This window comes from Dromiciops gliroides, chromosome 3 (genome assembly GCF_019393635.1).
Source record: "Dromiciops gliroides isolate mDroGli1 chromosome 3, mDroGli1.pri, whole genome shotgun sequence".
NCBI lineage: Eukaryota > Metazoa > Chordata > Mammalia > Microbiotheria > Microbiotheriidae > Dromiciops > Dromiciops gliroides.
In genome coordinates, this window is record NC_057863.1 from 559203219 (window position 1) to 559227582 (window position 24364).

The window sequence follows — 24364 nt, forward strand, 5'->3', positions numbered from 1 at the left end:
TGAAAGTATCCAAGAGGAGAGTGTGGTCAATAGGACAAATACTGTACAGATTTCAAAAAGGATGAGGGCTAAGTAAAGCTTTCAAATTAGCAATTCAAAGACTCATGTTCTGAGCAAATAAGGTAATTGAACATTGGACTTTGAAGTGAAGATATTTGTTCAAATCTCAACTTGGTACTAACTACCTGTGTGACCTTGGTTAAGTTATTTAATCTCTCTGAGACTTGCCTTCCTCACCTGTAAAATGAGAGAGTTGGATTAAATGATTTCTGAGATCTTTTTCAGGTATCCATTTTTGACACTATGTCCCACCATATTCTTTTCTGTTTAGACAACATCTAAGGAATGTGTATAACAGTGTATGGCACAGTGGATACTGGACTTGGAATCAACAAGACTCATCTTGGCCTCAGTCACTTAACTTTATGGGAAGTCTATTTGCCTCAGTTTCCTCTTCTGTAAAATGAGCTGGAGAAGGAAATGACACAACCACTTCAGTATCATTGCCAAGAAAACCCCAAATGGAATCATGAAGAGTTATAAATATCTGAAACAAATGAATAACAGCAATAAAGCTCATTAATGGTAGGGCGTGGTCTTGTTTCCCCAGTGTTTAGCACAATGTTTAGTATATGTTTGTAGGTTAGACATGATTGATGGGCACTAAAATATTAGTAAATGACAAAGTGGAACATATGAAGAGAAGGCAACTAGAAGGGTAAAAGAGCATGAGAATATTTCTTTAAAAGGTTCAATTATCAAAATTCAATTGTTAATCTGGAGAAATGAAACATAAAGGGGGCATGACAACTGAACTGTCTTTATGTATGTGAAGAGCTAGAATGTGGGAGAATGATTAGACTTGTTCTTCTTGGCTTCATAGTCCATAATTAGGGGTACTATGTGAGCAAATTTGAGTTCAATATCAGAAAAAGAAGCAAATTCCCTTACAACTAGAGTGGTCTCAAAGAAGCATGAGCTCAAAAGTGTTGGGAATCCTATAAACAGGATTCACAATGTTGCAAAGTGATGGGTTGTTGCCGTTCAGTTTTCTAAGTTGCGTCTGACTCTTCATGACCCCACTGGGAGTTTTCTTGCAAAGATACTGGAATGGTTTTCCAGTTCATTTTACAGATGATGAAACTGAAACAAACAGGATAAAGTGACTTGACAATGGTCAAACAGCTAGTAAGCATCTGGAGCTATATTTGAACTCTGGAAGATAAGCCTTCCTTACTCCAGGGTCAACACTCTATCCTCTGTGCCATCTATCTGCCCAAGGTGATGGGTTGGCTGACCTTGAAAACTAAAATTCTAAAAACATTGATGCTGTCCAGGTAGTTCAAAAGCCCCCATACCAACAATAGTAGCTAGTACCTATATAGTACCTTAAAGTTTATAAAATGCCTAACAAATATTACCTCCATTTTTCTTCACAACCTTGGCATGTAGGTGTTGTTATTATTATCTCCATTTTTCTGATGAGGAGATTCAGGCAGATGGAGGTGAAATGACTTGTTCACAGTCATACAACTAATAAATATCCGAGGCAGGAACTAAATTTCTGTATTCCTGACTCCAGATTCTACACTCTATCTACTCTACCATATAATTACCCCCAACAACAATAACTGAAAAAAAATCACATTTTCAAAATACTTTGAAATTATAAAGTCTTTTCCCATTGAATCCTCACAGAACGTCTGTGCAGTGGGTAGGTGTGATATTATTATCCCCATTTTGCAGATGAGGAAACAAGCTGTGCTGCACATGCCAACCATACTGTCACTCACTCATATGCTGGGCTCTGCTGAGCTGGCCCAGGCTACATTATTCTCTATTGCGTAGGTGGTGAGAATGCTCTGCTCCTTACTCAGAGATGTCAGGCACATTGAAACTGCTTAATCCCCACCTTGAGTACAGAAGTTCCACAGAACTAATGGTCTGAGCTCCAAAAGCCCTGGACTTCAGCATTCTGAGTTCTTGGTTTGAGTCCCAGTTCTGCCCCTTGACTTGCTGTGGGACCTTGAGGAAATCATTTGTTCTTTGAGTCTGTCTTCTTCTGTCAAATGAGACATTCCTCTCAAAGATTCTTTCCAGCTCCAGATTTCTGTATGATATAAACATTTTGCCTGTTGGCTAAATTCTACCCTTTAACCTCCTGCTATAATTTTACAATAGCTTTGAAAGAAATGTTTCTCACATGCCATATGTAGAAGGAAAATCGATTAACTCCATTGTATGTTTTCTACCTGGTAAGGCTTTTATTGCTTTTCATTCCACTATCACATAATGCTCCATGTGACATTCTCTCTGCATGTCCCCTATGCCTGGATTATGTACATACACATGTACAGGCATGCATGCATACATACACAAAACATCATTTAATTATCCTATGATGATCCTTTACCCTTTTTGATTTAATTTGTTCTCGTTAACAAACCTGGGAATTTGATGCTGGAATTCTTCCCCTCTTATGCTCCATCTACAGAGCTCCCTGGTTTCCTTTAAGTCCTAACAGGTATCTCACCTTCTGAAGGAAGCCTTCCCTCAATTCCAGTGCCTTCCCCTGCTGTTTTTCCTATTTATCCTTTATAAAACATACTTGTGCATGTTTTCTCTACCATTAGATTTTATGTTCCTTGAAGGCAGGTACTGTTTTTTCTCTTTTTGTATCTTGAGCACTTAACACAGACTCTGACATATAGTGGGTACTTAATAAATGTTAATTGATTGATTTATTTTGTTTCTTTGCCTTGGAAGGAAGGAGAGTTTCTCATATCCTGGAACACATTAGCTTATATAACCTCTGAGGTACTTTCCAACTCTGAGATTCCCTAACTCTATGAAAGTCTTGAAGACCGCTATGTAGGCATGGGATCCAGAACAAGGATTTGGGTGACTGGGTTCTGGAGCTTGGAAGTAGATTAGAGGAAAGTATCAGTTTGCTTTGTTTTGTTTTGTTCTTAGATTTCATTCAGTACTCTTGTACCAGGGAGTTTGTGGCTAAATTCATCAATCAACAATTATTAAGTTTTGTAAGAAAATAATGGGTTTTGGAACATCCAAAGTCCCCAGATTGATTTGGACTCATTGTATTGACTGAGATTGACAGACTTCACTGATTAACTCACTTAAAGTTAATCCAATTAAAATCACACCTGTCTGGCTCTCAAGAGGGTGTGTTCTCAGGAGGTGTAAACTCTAACCTCAACATGGGACCACCCTCAAGTCCAATGAACCAATAGATTTGGGTGATGCTGGCCAATTAGCTTGAAGCAGTGCATATGGACCACCACTCCTTGGGACTTTGAGGAAGCTGTGACTGGCAGTTCATTTCTTTAATTGGCTCTTGGTGGCAGAGGACTCTTAGAAAAAGCAGACAAGGCTGACCTCATCTCTGCTCTAGGGTAAATAGGTTTCTTAACTTTCTGAACTCCATGTGTTCTCTCTTTACTGATATTTGGTATGACTTAATAAATGCTTAATGCCCCCAAACTGGTGCTAAAGCTTTAATTATATTTTAAGCATCACAGTATCTAGTGTTGTTGTTTTTTTCCCCATGACATTGTGATAAAGTGAGAAAAGCGAGAGAATCCCTGTACTTATGGCCTTACATTCTTTAAAGCAAAGGCCAACAAGAAGTTGGCCAAAATTAATAGATCAACTATCAAGTATGGCCTTGATTTATCCTTATAGCAGGAGCTCTATACATTAATTTACTCATCTATAAAACAGGAATGATAAATAACTAAACTAGCAAATTCCCAGGGTTATTAGTAAGAACAAATGAAATTACAAGTATTATAAAAATATGATTATAGGTTAATAAAATTATGATATATGTTTATATATAGTATATATACATATATCTGTATACATGGACATACACACATACATACAAACATGCACACACACACATATATATATATATGTATGAATACACAAATGTATATATATTATCCTCCTCTTAAATCATAAAACCCTGAAGTTTCTTCTTAGTTAGCTTTGTATTTTTTTTGTTGCAATTAACAATGTGCTACACATAGAGTAGGCAGTTGTGTATAACAATAAGAGCATTGGTACTGAAGTTGGACAATTATAAGATCATATATTTAAAGTAGGAAGGGATCTTATAGACTATTTACCCCCAACTCCCTTACTTTACAGGTGAGGATACTGAGACCCAAAGTGGGGAAGTAACTTGTCCAGTCCTGGTTTCAAGTCCTGGTTCTGACACTATGTAGCTCTGGACAAATCTCTTCTTTTTAAGTCTCAGTTTCCTCACCACTTAAAAAGAGGCTTGAAGTAAATTATTTTTCAACTCCTTCTACATAAAATTCTGGAAATAGCTCTCCCACTATTTGACCAATAAGACAACGTAGGCTTGAAAGGATATTTGTTAAAACATAGAAGTCCAACAGAATACTAAAAATAACAAAGAAATACTCTTATCCTTAAGGATAATATTAAGGAAGCACATGAAGTTTTAGGTCCCTTAAGTTTTGAATATCGTCTACATTTTGCATAAATATATGTATATGTATATGTATATATATATACATATATATATGTGTGTGTGTGTGTATATATATATCATGTTAAACTAATTATAATTCCTGAATACAGGTTCTGAAGCTAGAGAATTGATATCAAACATGTTTATTATTTTGCATAATGAAATCCTTCAACCTTCATGGAAAATGAAAGTAACTAATCATCTCTTATCAGAGACACTCAAATATCATCCCACCCTCACTAGTTGCCAGCTCCATTCAAGGCAGCAATGAATTTGGCTTACCTTGGATTTGACAGAAGGCAGCCAAGAAGGTTACATCATTTGAGGTACAGGGAAAGAGACATTAAAAGATGCTTGGTGATTGAGCTATAATTATAGGACATAACTGGCTGACAATCAAAATGTATAATACATCATAACATAGACTGAAGGAAATAAGAATAAGAAAATAAATGTCTCCCAGGCATAAATGAAAATAAATATTTGTCAAGCATAAATGAAAATACTTTTTAGTTGACTGCTTCCCAGTGACTATTTCCAAAAGGAATGCTGTTCAGATTCACTGCCAAAAAAGTCAAAAAAGATTTATTAAGCACCTACAAGATGCTGAGCACTGTGCTATGAATTGAGGAAAAACAAAAATAGTCCCTTTAATGAAGAAGATAACATGTAAGCAAATATGCACAAATAAGAAATATACAGGATAAATTTGAGATAATAGGAAGGTGCTTTCATTAAGGGAAAATCGGGAAAAGTTTCTTGCAAATGGTGGGATTTTAACTAAAATTGGAATCTCTCCAACAGGGAAAGAATAACAGGCATTGGAGAAAGCAAGGTTAAAGCATTAAGTCAGGAGATGGAAGGTTATGTGTGAGGAACTACAAGTAAGCTGTTGTTGCTGGATCACTAAAGGCAATTAAGGTAATAAGGAGCCATCAGAGTTTATCAAATGGGGGAAGGGGTGATGTGGTCAGAGCTGTACTTTAGGAAGATCACTTTGATAGCAGAGTTGAGAATGGATTGAAGCAAAGTGACTTGAGGCATGGAAACCTACTGGAGGCTACTGCAATTGTCTAGCCATGAAGCAGTGAGGGTCTGCAACACAGTGGTGGCAAGAAAAAAAAATACTCCAGGGGGCGGCTAGGTGGCGCAGTGGATAAAGCACCAGCCCTGGATTCAGGAGTTCCTGAGTTCAAATCCGGCCTCAGACACTTGACACTTACTGGCTGTGTGACCTTGGGCAAGTCACTTAACCCCCCATTGCCCTGCCAAAAAAAAATACTCCAAATTACTGACAGTAATAGAAATAAAAATTAAAGCAATTCTAAGGTTTTACCCCCCATACCCATCAGGCTGAACAAAAGTGATAAAAAAGAAAGGACTGGTGAAGGGGCTATTGGAAAACAGGCATAATGGCTCACTATTATTGGACCTATAAATGTGGAGAAACATTATGGAAAGCAACTGGGAATTAATTAGTAATATCATTTTTTATTATTAATTTAACAGTATATGCAGTTATACCACTGCTACATCTTTACATAAGAAGATCATTAAATAAAATGGAAAAGACAATCTTTGCATAAAAATCTTAATTACACTTATTTTGTGGTGGTAAACAACAACAACAACAACAACTAGAATTTAAGTACATTGTCATAAACTGGGGAATGGATGAGCAAACTGTAGTATATGAATGCAACAGAACACTCATAGCATATAAATAGATTAGTTTAAAGAGATGTGGAAAGACTTGTATGAACTAATGTGGAGGGAACTTAATAGAACCAGAAAAATAATTTATACCTTATTATCAATATTATAAAAATAAACAATTTTGAAAAAATATATTTACTAAAGAAGAATACAGTAAGGACAAGAAAAATATTTATCTATAATTATAACACTGTAATACGAATCAATTTGAATGCTGAGCAATAAAAAGACTACCTAGGATTCCAGAGGACCAGTGAAAAAGTATGCTATAAAAGAGGTAGTGCATTCAAGGAAAACAACAAGACATTCTGAACACTGCCAATGAGAACATTTGTTCACTTGACTGTTATATTTTTAACAAGGAATTTGTTTTCCTTTTTTAATTTCCAATAGAATAGAGAGTGAAAAGGATAGAAAATAGATTTATGCTAATGAAGAAATATGAATATTAAAATAATACCTCTGAAAAAGAAAGAGGGAATATGTACATATATATGTATATATGTAAATGTATGATTATGTGTATAAAATCATAAATGTTGAATTAACAGGACTTGGCAACAGATTTGATACTTGGGGAGCAAGGCAATTCCAATACTCATTGCCTATCAATGTAGGCTATCTTAGATCATTACTCCTAAAAGAATAAATGAGTTAAATAAACAATAATTTATTCATTGCTTCAAAGTACCCTATCATTTGTCTTTCAGTTAAAAGCCTTCCTAGGGTACAGCTAGATTTTGAGAAGCATACACATATATAACATGTATGTATGTATGTGTATGCACATATGTGTCTATGTTGTAGAAATGTGTGCGAGTATATGCATGTGTTTATATACACGTGCTCACATATGTGTGTATGGTGAGAAGAAACTGAGACCCAGAGAGATTAAGTCACTTGCCTTCATCAGAATGATAATTTAGCAGAGTCTCAAAAGTACTGTATCTTCAGACTTTTGCTCCAGTACTCTTTTCCCTATATTAATCTCTACATTCTTAAATAATCCCTTTATCTATCAGTCCAAATCTACTATGTTTCTAAAAACTTAACATTTTACTCTAAATTTTTAAAGGAATTTAATATTTGTTTAATCTGCAATGGGACTAGTAATGTTTCTCTAATTCTATATTACACAGGGGCCTCCAAATTACAACCTTTCCATCCCTTTCCCTACCCTCAGGACCTTGGAGAGTTACTTGGGGGAGGGGGGGTAAACATAGTTACTGATCCTACAAGGGCTGTTATGAATATTAAGAGGAGGCTCAATGGAAATAAATTGAAGCCTTACCCATTTTCAATGTTAGAGCAACCGGATCACAAACTACAATAGTAAATAAAAAGAAATTTGTCATCTAAATTGAGTACCTTGTATGAAAACTGTTTTCCTGGTTCAGCCTGAAGATATATATTTTAAGAATTATTATTTTACATAAAAAACCTCAGATAACTACTAATTATGAACATCTGCCAAAACAGCAGTTATTAGCCAGTCAGCATTATGTATTATACATGCATACATGCATACATACATACATACATGTATAACATACATAATATTTCACATTTAATTCTCATTTGTACAGGAAATATTGCCTAGTGCTCTCACAGAGATGAGGTTAACTCCTTTGGAAGATACACCATACCTTTCTACAGTATAGGGAGATCCTGGTAAGGCACTCTCTCTACTAAAGTAGACTGTCATCTTCTCCACAGGCTGAAACAGAGGCTAAGGCACTGAAAAGGGGAGTTGCCCAGGGCCACCCCACCAGTGTGTCAGAAACAGGGCTTGAAACAATGACTTTCTTCTTTTAACATTCACTATCTTTATTTTTTATTTTTATTTTTTGCAGGACAATGGGGGTTAAGTGACTTGCCCAGGGTCACACAGCTAGTAAGTGTCAAGTGTCTGAGGCTGGATTTGAACTCAGGAACTCCTGAATCCAGGACCAGCACTTTATACACTGCACCACCTAGCTGCCCCCTAACATTCACTATCTATCCACTTTACCACATTGTCTCCTTTGTCACCTCTCACTCTAAATACCTGATTTTCATCCCCAAATCCAATGTTCTTACCTCACAAAGAAGCAAATTATAGTAAACAGAAGAGAGACCTGCAATTCTGGGAATACATTTTCACCCTCATAGGGAATTATGAGCAAACTTTTGCTTGCTGTGCTTCTCTTTTTCTTTTGTCATATATTCACATCACATGTGAATAGCAATTATAGCCTCATGTACATAGACTCTTGTGTTTCACAAAAAGAAAAAAGAAAGCTAAAACCATTTCTTTACACTAACCCCACAAAATATGTATTAGATTACCATTTCACAAATGATGAAACACACCAGAGAAGTTATGTTACTTGTCCACAGGCACACAGTGAGGAAATGGCACAATGGTATCAAACTTTATTTTTATTGGTTCCAAGGGCTCCATGATCTTAGAGGTCCATGGAAGCTCTAAGTCATGTGCTTATGACTAGGTTACCAGGGAAATGCCAAGTCCTAGGAAAACAGAGTCAAGGAAAACTACCTGATTCTTCTTTGATCAATCTACAAAAATATCATAAAATATGTGGGATCCCAGGAAGTATTTGAATGATGGAAAAGAGGCCTTATTGATAGGTGAAGCTATGACAAAAAGGTCAGGGAATACTATACAAATTATTTAACTGGGGAAAACTTTCAGAGACAGGGGCAGAAATGAAATAGGTTTAAAAATATTTTGCGCAGTTCAGGCCTGACTTATCATTTCTGACTTCTATCCAAATATGTAAACCTGCTGGAATGTATATTAGATTCAGGTCTGACTACTATATTTTAAATGACACACTGACAAGTTTGAGTTTGCATAGAGAAATATTACCTGGAGGGTATGTGGGCTTGAAATATGCTATTCATTTTAGAAACTGAATGTGCTTAGTCTGGAAGACAAAGAAAATGGGGGACACACAAGCATTGTCTTCATGTAATTCCAAAGAATGGGTAGAAGAGGTATTGGATCTTGGCACATAGTAGGTACTTTTAAAATGCTTCTGAATTATTGTTCCACTTGACCCCAGAGGGCAAAATGAGTAGCAGAGGATAGAAGCTGTAGAGAAGTATACTTTAGCTCCACTTAAGGAAACATTTCCTAATAATTTCAACTATTCAGTAGTAGAATAGACTGGTCTCAGGATCAGAGTCTGACCCAGCTCAATCAGTAACACAAACATTTGCCTTTGGAGTTAAACAAAAAAAAAAATCAGATGGACCACATATTGGATGTAAGATGCCATTACTAAAATTTCAGTACTGCCACAATTCTTATGCTGTGTTTTGTTTTGCTATTAATCATCACTACTTGGAAGATATTCCCTGGGTACCTTTTCCTACAATGTACTGAGCAGTGCATCAGTGATTATTTTACGAATTTCTTCACATCTCTATAATAGATATGTGAACTTCCTCAGAAAAGGCATATTCTGATAAAGGGGCATACAGCTTCACCTACTTTAACTCCCATCATTACCACTTAATGTTGGCTTATTAACATCCATTCATCATCAAAGTCCTCCTATCTTAGCCAATTCTCAATTAGTGAGAACTTTTATTAAGTATTCTATTCACATAGCTTCATAAAATTATAGAGTTGGAAGGGACCCCAAAGACCATCTCATTCAACCCTGACCAAAACTTGCCTATCATCTAAAAAATTGTCAACCACTCGTCTCCCATGGGGATTGGTTGTTTTCTTTGGGACTAAGCAGAACAATTCTTGATTCGGTTTCAAATGATAGCTCTTCTTCACATTACTATTATGTATATTGACTCCCCTGAAATACAGTTACTTCTTTATCAGTGATTAAGTTTATGACATTAACTTCAAAGTCAAAACCTGAAAATGTGCTAACATGACAAGTATGACTTCCTTTATTTTAATGCATGCTAAATCCAAGATTGATTTAAATTAAATTAGCATATGTTCATTGTTTTGGTCTTTTCATGTTCATTCTTCAAGTGAGTTGCTTTTTTTAAGATTTAAAGTAGAATTGTGAAATACACTAAAATCTTTTGTTATGATCTGGAAATATTTTGCTAAGAGTCATGGAATTAGAGTGTCAGTGTGTTGGGATATCTTTGAAATGATCTAATATAAGTGTATTATTTTTATAAAACTGAAAACTACACAATCAAAGCTACAAATTACACATATGAAGAAGAATCAGAATTTGAATTCAGTTCTCTGGCCCAGTGTTCCAGTGTCTTGGCAAAGATTTAGACCATAATTTTTTTTAAAGAAGAGTCCAAGTGAGACCAAAATAGAAAGTGATATGTAGATGGTAGGATTCTGCTATGATATGTGTAGACAATCCTACATCTCTAGGACTGAGATAATTCTCACTGTTAAAAAAAAGCAATTGACTCAAACCCAGTTTACATAACAAATTAATAGACTCAATCATTTATTCATTCATTCAAGAACTTATTAAGCATCATCTATGTGTCACTAGTAGAAATACAAGCAAATAAGATAAGGTCTCTGCCTTCAAAGACCTTATGCTGACTTGTGTTAAGATTAAATTGCATTCAGTATCCTTAGAAGGGAAGGCAACCTTAGAAAGCATATTCCATCAAAAGAAACAGGGTAGAAAATTACTGGGGATGGATCTGTAGTTCAGTAAATAGAGTACTGGCCTTGGAGTCAGGAAGACCTGAGTTCAATTCTGACCTCAGAATTTCCTAGCTGTGTGACTCTAGGCAAGTCACTTTAGCTCTGCTTTCATCAGTTTCCTCAACTGTAAAATTGTGATACCATTGTTTTAGGATTGCTGTGGAGGCCAAATGTTTATTGGCACAAAGTGCTTATTAGCACAGTTCCTAGCACATGCTATATAAATACTTATTCTTTTTGACTCCCCACTGTTTTAATTTGGACCTTTTTAAAAGGGGACAAGATTCATTTATCTAGAAAATTTGCTTAGGCACATTTTCAACCTATTCACTAGCCTGACTAATTGAATGACTAGCCCACCATAGGCTTTTAATAAATGCCTATTATTGGGGAAAATTTTTAATAGAAACAAATAAATATTTATCTGATATTAATTTAAGTAGAGACTAGATGACCATAGAATCATAGAATATTAAGTCTTCAGATAACATTTAGTCTGAACCACTCAAATCAAGAAAGGCTGGTATGACTTCTTTAACAAGTTGATCAAATCAGATTACATATGTACAACAATTGGCAAGTCCTAAAATGCTATAGAAATGTTATCTACAATTAGAATTATTATCATCATCATCTCACCTTACCTTGACAATCTCCAATAAATAAAGCACCTAGAATAATCATAGAATAATCAAGGAGGGATTAACACACACACACACACACACACACAATTGGGTGGAATCTATTTAAGATGGGCAGTAAACTAGCCTAACACACATCAGAATTGACTCAAGGAGGGAATAACACACACACTCAATTGGGTGGAGTAATCTATCTAACTGTAGGAAAATAGGAGGGGAAAGGAATAAAGATGGAGGGGCAAAAAAGGGAGGGCAGATTGGGGGATGGGACAGTCAGAAGCAAATCCCTTTTGAAGAGGGATAGGGTGAGAGAAGATAGATGATAGAGTAAATATCATGGGGAAGGGAATAGGATGGAGGGAAACAGTTAACAATCATAATTGTGAAAAAGAGAAAATGGGGAAAATTGTACAAAAAATATTTATAGCAACTCTTTGTGGTGGCTAAGAATTGGAAATCAAAGGAATGCCCATGAATTGGGGAATGACTAAAGAAGCTTTGGAATATGCTTGTAAAGGAATATTATTATGCTATAAGAAATGACAAGTAGGATGATTTCAGAAAAACCTGAAAAGACTCATATGAAGTGAAGTGAGCAGAACTGAGAGAACATCATGCACAGTGACAGCAGTATTGTTCTATGAGCAATCATGAATGACTTAACTACTCTCAGCAATACAATGATTCAAGACAATCCCAAAGGACTTATGAAGAAGAAAACTATCCACTCCCAGAGAAAGAACTAATACTGATTGAACACAAACTAAAAAAAATACTTATGAATTTTACATATATTACCTATATCAGATTGGTTGCTGTCTTGTGGAGAAGGGAGGAAAGGGAGGAAGGGAGAAAAATTTGGAATTCTAAATCTTATGAAAACGAATGTTGAAAACTACCTTTGGGGCAGCTAGGTGGTGCAGTGGATAGAGCACCGGCCCTGGAGTCAGGAGTACCTGAGTTCAAATCAGGCCTCAGACACTCAACACTTACTAGCTGTGTGACCCTGGGCAAGTCACTTAACCCCAATTGCCTCACTAAAAAGATAAGTAAATTAATTAATTAAAAAAAGAAAAAGAAAACTACATTTACCTGTAACTGGAAAAAATAAAATAAATATTTGTTACAAAAAAAAGAAGGAAAAACTAGTAAATAACTAAATAAATAGTCCCACATAAATGTACTAGAAAGCAAAATACTGTGTTATAAGAAATGATGAATAGAAATTCTGAGAGGCATGAGATTTATATGAATTGTTGAAAAACAAATTAAGCAGAACTAGGAAAACATGGAAGGGGACAAAAATTAAAATGGAAAGAACAACAAAAGAATCAAAACAGAATGTCATGAAATTATAATGAACAAATTTGACTCTAAAGAAGAGATATTAGATGACACCTCTCCTTATTCTTTGGTAGAGTGTGGGGGGGAGAAGTAAATGGGTATAGAACAATACATATAATGTCCTAATTAAAATCTGTTTGTTAATCTTGATAAATTTTTGTTTTCATTTCTCAGTTTCTATTATTTATTTTATGGGTGGGGTTTCACACACAGGGTAAAGGAAGACATATGTGATGTAAAATATTTTCCGAAAATTAATAAAAATCTATGTGTAAAAGACCAAGACTTACTCTGAGATACTACCTCACACTTAATTCAATTGGCTAATATGACAAAAAAGGAAAATGATAAATTTTGGAGAAGATGGGGGAAAATTGGGACACTAATGCACTGTTGGTGGAGCTGTGAACTGATCCAACCATTCTGGAGAGCAATTTGGAACCATGCCAAAAAGACTATAAAACTGTGCATACCCTTCGACCCAGCAATACCACTCCTAGATATATATCCAAAAGACATCATAAATAGGGAAAAGGACCCACATATACAAAAATATTTATAGCTGCTCTTTTTGTGGTAGCAAAGAACTGGAAATTATGGGGAAGCCCGTCAATTGAGGAATATAAATGGTATATAAATGTGGTATATAAGTGTAATGGAATACCCTTGTGCTGTAAGAAATGATACTCAGATGGATTTCAGAAAAACCTGGAAATACATGAATTGATGCTGAGTGAAATGAGCCAAACCAAGAGAACACTGTACATGGTATCAACAACTGGGTGTGATGATCAACTGTGATAAACTTAACTCTTCTCAACAATATAATCCTCGAAGACAATGCCAAAAGACTTGTGGTGGAAAATGCTCCCCACATTCAGAAAAAACACTATGGGGTCTGAATGCAGATCAAAGCATATTATTTTCACTTTTTCTTGTTGCTTTTTTGTTCTTGTTTTTTTCCTCTTTTGTTCTGATTCTTCTCTTACAACATGACTAATGTGGAAATGTGTTTAACATGATTGTAATGTATAACCCATATCAAATCCCTTGCTGGCCTTGGGAGGGGGAGAGATAGGAGGGCGGGAGAAAAATTTGGAACTCAAAAATATCTTTACATGTAATTGGGAAAAAAATTAAACATAAAAAAATTAATTTAATTTTAAAAGAAGAATGCTGAAAAAAAATAAAACGATCAAGACCTGAGAGTGATTTTAGAGATTATCTAAACCTACTCTCATTTTATAGATAAGGAAACTGAGGCCCAGAGAGGTGGAAGGGACCTGATTATGGCCATGTAACCTATCAGCAGCAGGAACTTTCATTCCAACTCAGCTTTCTATTTTCAAGCATTTGTTCTTGTCAGTACAGCATACTTCCCATGGTACAAATGTTAATTTCCCCATTTCTCTAGAGGAGAAAACTGAGGATCAGAGGGTTTCAGTGACCTGCCTAAGGTCATCCTTCAGTGAAGTGACCAGGACTCCAACTTAGGTATTCCAACTATGCCTACAGAGTTTGTTCCATGATTATTGACTGCCCTTCCAGTGAACCTTCATAAGATGAGCATTATAGAAAAAGAAACCAAAAGAAGCCACCAGGCATTGGTATTTGTCCTAAATAATCAAACACAAAAGTTCAGAGGAACATCTGTGCACATCAGGAATACAACAGAATCCTTCTTTAACATGAATAGTGTGAAGGACTCAGAGACACTCTTTAAAGATTAAAACTCTGGCTCTTTCATCAATTTCTCAAACAAATCTCACTCCTGAAATACAATGACTGATGATAGAGTGGTTTAAGTTGCCAGTGTGGGCTTTAATGGTGCCCAGCTCCCTTGATCTTTTTATTTTTGCAAAGGAATCCCTCTGTCTTCAGCAGTTTTCCTTAAATTGCTACCATTCCCTCCCCCCAACCCTCGACCCCCAATTAAATAACCCTCTGACAGCAGCAAATTTCTTAGGATTTATTTTTCTTTGTCAAAAAGATAACAAGATGAAGCAGGCAACAAAATAAATGAGGCTAACATCCATCATTTAGTGCCCCCCCCATGCCATCAGACATTGAGATGGAAAATACCAACCATACTACAGCTAGCTGCTTTGGTGAAATATTTTATAACATCTTTACAAGGTAATCTGCTGTGAGAAGGAGCAAAAGAGGGGCTGAAGAAGCCAGAAACTCTCCTCCTGCCTCCATTAAGCTAATTCTATTGCAGACCTTATATTCATCACAAGCTGCCTAGCCCACCTTCCCTGAAGTAGAAAATGGAATGCTTTGAGCTGGTCGTTCATAAAAACCTCAACCCAGCAACTCATAGCCTATCACTATATTAAGGGGGAAGAGATGAGGAAGAGAAGTCTATCTCAGAAGCACCTCCTTGCCCTTGATGGGAAAGTAAATATGCCAGTTACATTTTATGACTGACATTTCTCTGAATCTGCCTTTTTCACATGCACAGGGAACCCTGGGACTCCCCAGTCTCAGTCAGGCCTATGGGAGACTCGTTTTGGCAGAGCAGATGAGGGTAATTTGATATTGGTGTTTTGCTCCACTAGTTCCTCCATTCAGCATAAAGGAAAGCAATCTTAGGACAGTTAAAACCCAAATTCTGGGAGGCAACTTATTATAGCTCCTCACATACATATCTGGCAAAAACTCATAACTCTCAACCAATAAACAGAGAAGATTGCTTCCACAGAAGGCAAGGGAAAGCAGCCTGGAGCCCTGCAGCTGGTTAAGGGGGGGAAAAAAGAGAAAAACTTCTACCAAGAATGCAGTCTCAATTTTCATAGGATTTAGAGCTGAAAGAGACCTTATAGATCTTTTAGTCCAACAGTATCATTTTTTAGATGAGGAAATGGAATCCCAGAGAAGTTAAATACTGCGTACAAGGTCATGTAGCTGGAAATAGCAGAGCCAGGATTGAACTGAGCTCTCCAATCAATCAGTCAGTCAATCAAAAAAAAAACCCATTTAGGTACATACTAAATTCCAGGGACTATACCATGAACTGAATAACCAAAAATATGAATGGAAGATTCCTGGTTTTCAAAGAGTTTATATTCTTCTGACAGATTTAAAGAGCAAGAAAGTGTCATGGAAACTGGGCTTGGTTTCAGAAGAACCCTTGGTTTGTACCCCATCACTGGCACTTATTTTTAGCTGTACTGTATGTTGATAGGTAAATTACACCATTTTTCTCGGCCTTGGTTTTCTAATCTTTCAAATGCGGTGAATAATACTATGCTCGAAGACTCCTCTACCATGCCCCAGCTCTTCATCCAAAAGCCTCACTCAGGCCCAGAAATTCATACACTGAAAGCATGTTCCACTCCAGTGGCTTCTCCATCCACCTGAATGGCTCTTCCTAGAACCTTCATTTATTGAAGGTGCCTAAGTCAATCACATCTCATTCCTATCTAAGCTATACACCAGGCTTCCTCTAGTATATTTCCAAGCCAGGTATCTTCTCCTCACCCCATTTTCATCTTTTTTTGATGGATTGGCTTTCCCTATTAAATTGCAAACTCCTTGAGGGCAGCAAGTATCTTTCTCTCTATTGGTATTTGTATTACAAGACTTTAGCACAGTGCCTGGAACATAACAGGAAATTAATAAATGTTGCTGACTGTCTTTTGGCTGATTGACCTTCTTTAGAGGCTTGTTTTATGAGCCAAATAAAAAGCATGTAAACAGCTTCAACAAACTTTAAAGTACTATGTAAATTCCAGTTATTTTATTATGCTTCTACTGTGCTACATTGCTACTGTACGCATATGGTGAGAAATGATTTTGTTATATCTGCAAGAATGCAGGATGAGAATAACCAGAATCACTCTACTTTAATCTATTCTTGCCAAGTGAAACTCCACGTTCAACTTGATAGCTCTATCACCACCTTGCAAGGGCATGATAAGAGATAAAAGGAATCTCTTCACCTTAACTCAACTATAGATGGGAGAGTTGCTCCTAAGGAGAGAAACAAAGCAGATTTATTCTGACTGGGCTGGCTAAGTAGTGCTGAAGATGTTTCTCAAGAAAGGCAATATTCTTGAGCCTAAAAACTAGTCCACAGAGGAGTTAGAAATAACCACTTGCAGGAATTGGATGCCTAGACACTACACCATGGACAAGAAGCAGATAGTAGTATCAGCTCAGTGGAAAAAAGCAGACAACGGGGCAGCTAGGTGGCACAGTGGATAAAGCACCAGCCCTGGATTCAGGAGAACCTGAGTTCAAATCCGACCTCAGACACTTGACAGTTACTAGCTTTGTGACTCTGGAGAAATCACTTAACTCCCATTGCCCTGCAAAAAAAAAAAAAAGAAACAAAGAAAAAGAAAAAGAAACAAAGAAAAAAAAAGAAAAAAGCAGATGACATTGATAGGGAAGTAGAAGGTATTCCAATGAGCACATGACTATAGGACCCTTAGCCATCCAGCATATGCAGGGGATAATTTATGTCAGTGTGATCCTGTATGTAGGGGAGGATTTTCCTGTGCAATTTATCTTGGTACTGTGTTTAGTTACATGCCTTAGTTTGTGGTAATATGTATTCTGTATAGTGAGAGAGAGGAGGGGCAGGGGTGGGGCAGGGGAGGAGGGAGGGAGAGGGAGGGAGAGAAGTTATCATCATATATAGATGGTCATGAACTGTGGCTTAGAATAATTTTTAACTCAGAGTACTTTGAACATAGATGTGTCTTTTAGGAGCCCAAATTGAAGGGAATATGTAGTATCTACTAGGCTGTTCCCATTACTGCTGTGTCAGGACAACTTCCCTCTCGTACTAGATTTCAAAAGCCACACTTATTTAGCACTTTAAGGTTAGCAAAAAAGCATTTTAAATTTAGCCGCAATTTATCCTCAAAAAAAAAAAAAAGCCCTGTTAGGTAGGTACGAGCCATTACTATTCCCATTTTCCAGATAAGAAAGCTAAGGCACAGAGAGGTAAATTGACTTTCCCTAGGTCACACGGTTAATAAGTGTCTGAGGTCATATTTGAACTCCAGACTTCCCAACTCCAAATCCAGGGCTCTGTCCACTATTCCACTTTCTTGTCTCTAAATCTACTTAAATTCACTGCAAAGGTTTGCAAAATATTTTTTTTTCCTCAGGAAAAATCCATGCTTTCTTAATCCTGGGCAAGTAATAAAGCATTAAGCCTCTACCAATAATCTAAACAGTGGGTCCTGAATGACAGCACACATTAACTGTATAAGCAAACAGAATATTAAATTGTCTCTCCTTAGCCCAGCCTTTCAGAATTTTTTTTTCTTCTCTTGCATGTTTTTTTTTTTTTTAAGTCATCTCCAAATCTATAAACCTACATCAGGCTACATGATGATGGTGTTGGTGAGGATGATAATGAAGAAGAAGAAGATGGTGCACATGAGAGCATGGTAATCAAACTGAGGAACAGAGGTAACTAGGGATATCAAAGAGGAAAATTATAAGGATTCAGTGTCACCAATCTGGAAGCAGCAGAGAGGACCTGCCCCCTTGAGGAAACTGCAGATCGCTATTTAAAATATTTCAATAAGGTGCAGCTAGGTGGCACAGTGGATAGAGCACGGGCCCCTGGAGTCCGGAGGACCTGAGTTCAAATCCGACCTCAGACACTTAACACTTACTAGCTGTGTGACCCTGGGCAAGTCACTTAACCCCAATTGCCCCACTAAAAAAATAAATAAATAAAATAAAATATTTAAATAAGGTTTATGATACAAGGAAAGAAAAAGCTAATTCTCCAAGGCTGCATCAATATCTAATGGATACTAGAAATAGGTGAGGCCACAAATACACGAGGACACCTCAGCAACTGAAGTATACTAATGAATGCAGGCATCAGCACCCATCTGTTTCTTGCCTCTTGTTGGGATAGGTACTTTTTTTACATTTAAAATCTGACCACTTAGGGAAGTTTGTCCCTCTGATTTAAAAAAGAAAAAGAAAGAATCTCTCATTTTCCTTTGAGGTTCAATTCAGATGGCCTTTCTACTCCCCCCCTTCACTCCCCCCCCAAACACATACCTGTTAGAAGTCTCTCCTTCCTTAAATTATCTTGCATTTACTTATCTGTTTACATGCTGCATACCCTTGGAAAAATATATGGGTTTTTTTGATAGACACTATTGCATTTATTGTCTATCCATCTCTAATGCCTAACACAGGATGTTACACATAGTAGGGAATGCTTATTGGATCAGAACATAAAATTCCACCTCAACAGTATATCAATGATCTTGTCATAAGGACCTAGGCAACTACTCCATGTTTCCAAATATGCATATGATCATTGAAAATAATTCATTGTTCAGGGGTCTCTTTTCCCTTTCATCTAAACTTGTCAGTCTTTTTAGTTCCAAAATTATAGGCCAGAATTCCCTTCTGGCCTAGCAAATCATTTTTTTTAATCCCCCCCCCCATTTTGAGACCCAATTTCTGGTTTATTTTTTGTTTCTGTTTTTCTTTTCTAAGAATCACAAAATTTCAGAGCAAGAAGAGACCTTAGAAGCTATTCTGTACAGCACATATCCGAAAAAGAATACCCACTATCACACCCTGTAAGATATAGCCTTTGCCTGAAAATATTCAGTGTGGGGAAACCCAGAAACTCCCAAGGCAATCAATTTCCATTTTTGAATTGTGTGCTCTAAGGCACACTTTGTTGTCCAATTTACTGGTGATCACTGACCCCTGATATGGCCATCAGGAAGCAGTGGTACTTTTCTGGCTGGACTTAATGTTCACAAAGTATAAGAAACAACTTAAAAATGACTGAACAACAACAATTAAAAATTAGAAGAGAACAAGATCAGGTACTCTTCACAGCTATGGCTATTGGAAAAGCAAAAAAGAGATAGAGGTGATAATAAAAGATAAAGTAGACCATTTCAATGACGCTGAAAAACTTTAAAATTAAAAAAAAAATCAGTGCAACTAGGATAAGGGAAACTTCCCATTAGGAAAACATTTCTGCATCAAATAACTTTGATAATGGTCTGATATCCAAGATATATTGAGAATTAACACAAATATATGAGGTCAAGTGACATTTCCCGGTCGATGAGAGTTCAAAGGATATGAGCAAAGAATTCTCCAAAGAAATGCAAAATATTAATAGTAATGGGAAAAATTGTTCTAAATGACTAATAAGAGAAATGTGAGTTATAAACCAACAACAACAACAAACTAGGTTTGACGTCATGCTCAGCAATGGCAAAGACAACAACAAAAAAAAAATGGTAATGGTTAATGCTGCAGGATCTGTATAAAGATAGGAGTCCTAATACAGTTAGTGTAACTATTGATTGGTTCAGCCATCCTTTAAAAAATTTGTAATTATGAGAGAAAAGAGGAAGTGGAAGAAAGAGAGAGACAGAGAGACACAGAGAGAAAGACAGAAAGACAGAGACAGAGACAGAGAGACAGAGAGACAGAGAGACTGAGACCAAGAGACCAAGACCAAGACTGAGATTGAGAACTAACCCTTAGACGCAGAAATCCTACCTCTAAGAGGTCAAGGATTTATTAGGGAATGACTTCTTTTTCAGTCATTCATGGGGATGGAGTCAGGGAAGGGGAGAAAAGAAAAGAACTAGGTATTTGCAGATTTGACTGCCCTCCAGTGGTCATGGGCCATAGTACAGCTAGTAAAAAAAGATGGGCTTGCTTTCTTCTTAGCTCATTTGCACTATACCTCCCAAATTATTTTGTGTATGCTTGGTATTCAGTGTTCTGTGAACATGTTTCTCTCCTTTAGAATATAAGTTCCTTGAGTGTCTAGGCTATGGAGGGGGGGGGTCAGGGAGGTGGAAGAGGTATATATCCACTAGAATAGTATTGTGCATGTAGCAGATGCTTAATAAATGCTTGTTGAGTGAATGAATGAATTGGAACACTGGGTGAACTAAGTGCCAAAGAGGGCTGGTGACTCAAACAAAGTGCTACCTGGTTGGCTAATTCAGATATTACACTCATTAAATTAAACTAGATCAATGGTACAGTAACAGGTCTTCCTCTAGTTTTAAGAAAGACTCAGTCCCTTTCTTAAACCTTTCTTCTTTATTGAGCTGCAAAAGTATTATATGTATATTTAGAGCCAGAAAGTTCCTTAAAGATAATTTGGTCTAAAATTTCAATTTGATGGATGAAGAAAGTGAAGCCACTAAGGGAAACACAAACAACTCCCTGAAGGTCACACAGGTAAATAACTGTGGTGCTGAATACTGAACCTAAACCTCTTGACTCCTAATCCAATCACATTTCCATAATAAGAAAGGAATATTAGAGTAAATTTCTGATTATCTTCTTAACTGGGCTGAAAAAGTTCATTTATTGTGTTTATATAAGTAGATAAAGTTGGATCTGAAGTCAGGAAGACCTGAGTTCAAATCTTGCCTCAGACACTCAACAAGTATGCAACCCTAACCAAGTCACTTAACCTCTGTCTGCCTCAGTTTCCTCAACTATTAAATGGAGTTAATAATAGCACCTGCTTCCCAGGATTGTTATGAAGATCAAATGAGACAATATTTATTTATCTATCATATATCTATCTATTTATTTATTTAATTTATTGGGGTGGGGCAGGGCAATGAGGGTTAAGTGAATTGCCCAGGGCTCCACAGCTAATAATAAGTGTCAAGTGTCTGAGACTGAGTTTGAACTCAGGTCCTCCTAAATCCAGGGCCAGTGCTTTATCCACTGTAATATCTGGCTGTCCCAATACAGTATTTATAAAGAGCTTAGCACACTTCCTGGCATGTAGTAGCCATTAGATAAATATTATTATTTTCATCATCATCATCATCATTATATAGCATTGTTGTTATTGTTATAAGAATCCAAGATGATTACATTATGAGAGGCCTATATTCTGGGCAATTTAATCATTTTATTAATAGGCTGACAAATTATTAATAAAAGTATGGTTATTTGTCTGTCTCTCTCAGACCAAAAATCCCTAATGGTTGTGGGGTTACAGATTATATGCCCTTCAAAGAGTTTTTGTTCTTGAGAGGTACCTAATCATGTCTGCTTGGTCAACTTAATTAGGAGGTAGGCTGATAGCAGACCACCCAAAAACCTAGGACTAATTATTAATCTCCACCCCAGACCAAATTTTTATTGCTCTAACAAGAATTTAGAAGGGTCATTCTTATATCAAGATTCCTAAAAGTTTATAGCTGTGACCAGGGCCAAGGAGAGTTTCTTATCTTAAAGTTTTATAGCCCTGACCTGGACCTAGGAGAGTTGACTTTATTTTATCAGGAAGGACTTTGGAATGAGAGGAAGTCAGGATTATATCTACAAGTTATTAATTACAAAAATCATTTCTCACAAATCTGAAGTCAATAGAGGTTATTTGGCTCGTCTAAGGTCATACAGTTAACAGCTGATCCTGGAATGTGACTGGTTCTCTGAATCTAAAACCAGGGCTTTTGCAACAATGCCAATATATGCTCTCTGTTCCTAATTTTCAAGGAGAGGGAGAGTGGTATGTGAACATTTTAAAATGGTTCTTTTGTGATGACTCACTTTCCCAAAACCTTAAAGGCAAATTATTTATAAGCCAATGCTACAACCAGGGGGTCCCAGTTCCTAGGGAAGGGTTCATCTATGTAAAGATTTTAGGACAGGGTCTCCTTCACCATATTCTTCTTTCTCTAACCCTAATCCCACCCTCAGCCTTCTTGACAGATTGTTCTGTATTATCTGGTCTAGGCTTTCAGGTTCCCTTTACAATTAATGATAATTTAAGCAGGAAATGTTTCATTTACATAGAGCTTTGATAGAGAACACGCATGCCTGGATTTAGGATACATCTGTCAAGGCCATATTTCCCTCAAACACTTCTCCTCACTAATCTCTGGGCATAGAAGGCGATGCATAATTCACAAGCACTCAAATCACTGCCAAACTCTTCCTTGTGTTTTTATTAGCTCAGTCTCTTGTACTTTAGATATGATGAGCCTGTGAAAACTCTCCCACAAGACCCAATTGTCCCTGAACCAAGGATTCTCAACTACTTCCTCCATCTAGTGGCCAAAGACAGGAAGTGCAATTCTCTGACTAAAACAGGGCTTAAATGTTATTTTTTTCCCCTAAAGAGCACATTCAACCCAGATTTCTAACCAGAAGTAAGATATACCCTAGTTCTGTGACCACAAGGAAGTCACGAGCCTTTCTCCTCAATTATACAATGATAAGAATCACAACTCCAGTACCTGCCTCGCAGGGGGACTGTTAAGTTCAAAAGCACATAAACATTGCTTCTAAGACTTTAAATGCTCTATGTACATTGTCATTGTCTTATTGTTGGATGTGGGGGTAAGGGAGAGGAAAGAATCGTAATGTTTATTGAAATAAATAATGAATGAAAACTATGAATTGATTATTAATGTCCATATAGTCACCCCTTAAGGACCCCAAATAACAGGAATAAACTAGGGCAGGAGCTATTTTGTACCAAAGGGGAAGTTTCTTCAGTACAAGAGCTCTATACCAGAAAGTCATAGCTATGCCCTCCCCCCAAAATTAAAAAAGTCTAATGATCAAAACATGACAAAATAGATAACATAAACTCTTTGTCCTCTTCACCTCCTACCATACGTTTTCCTGCTCCCATGCCATAACCCTCAATATTTACTCTACCACCTGCAGTATGCTTCCTATGTCAATCTCTATCTTTCCAAAATATATCCTTCCATAAAGGGCCAGACCATATGCCATCTCCTTGATAGAGACCTCCTTGATTCTATCCTGCCCACCCTACATGGCAGGAGTGATTCCATGAACCAACATCCACTTTTGGTCATTCATATAGTACGAATGGCTCGTACCCCTTGTGCTCTCATGATTTCCTGAGATGCCATTCAGAATTAAAGGAGAAGCAGAACATGCATGGCTTCCAGGGCACTTTGGACATTGTGATTCATACTGTATACCGATATGTGTTTTAGTCTTCCTATTAGACTAATTGTTCTAAGGGTAAAGGAAATATATATATAATCTGATATCTATACATATATATATGATCTTTTAAAATATTTTTACAATTTAATTGAGTAGAATTACTGATGAATAATCTCCAGGCAGGAAAATACTAGACAATTCTTTCCTATATCCATAATTACAGATTCCGTAGATTCCTCACTGTTCCATATTATCCAGCTTTCTCACATTTTCCATTTATACTGTATAGAAGACCAAAGTTGACTCTGGTCCATTTTTCTTTAACCATTTTAAGTTATATGTAGAAAAATAGAATTACTTATGTCACTACCCCCCCACAAGCTACAGAAATGCTACAAACACTGAGCACATAAAAAAGCTTGCATTAATATGTCAAAATCCAGCACCTATTGAGAAGCCAGTTAAGACTACTGGAGAATTGATGCAAAGATTGTTCAGCATATGCTAACAGACAGAGAGGATGTCTGACCACCAGTTTCCTCAAGGACCACATAG

The 24364-nt window shown here is 36.7% G+C and overlaps 1 protein-coding gene across 7 annotated transcripts in view; it reads right to left on the reverse strand.

Annotated features, from left to right (window-relative positions):
- The window catches only part of DLG2 (discs large MAGUK scaffold protein 2), a 2692860-nt gene that overhangs the window by 1334307 nt on the left and 1334189 nt on the right, over positions 1–24364 (reverse strand). The gene's annotated exons all lie outside the window — the stretch shown is intronic.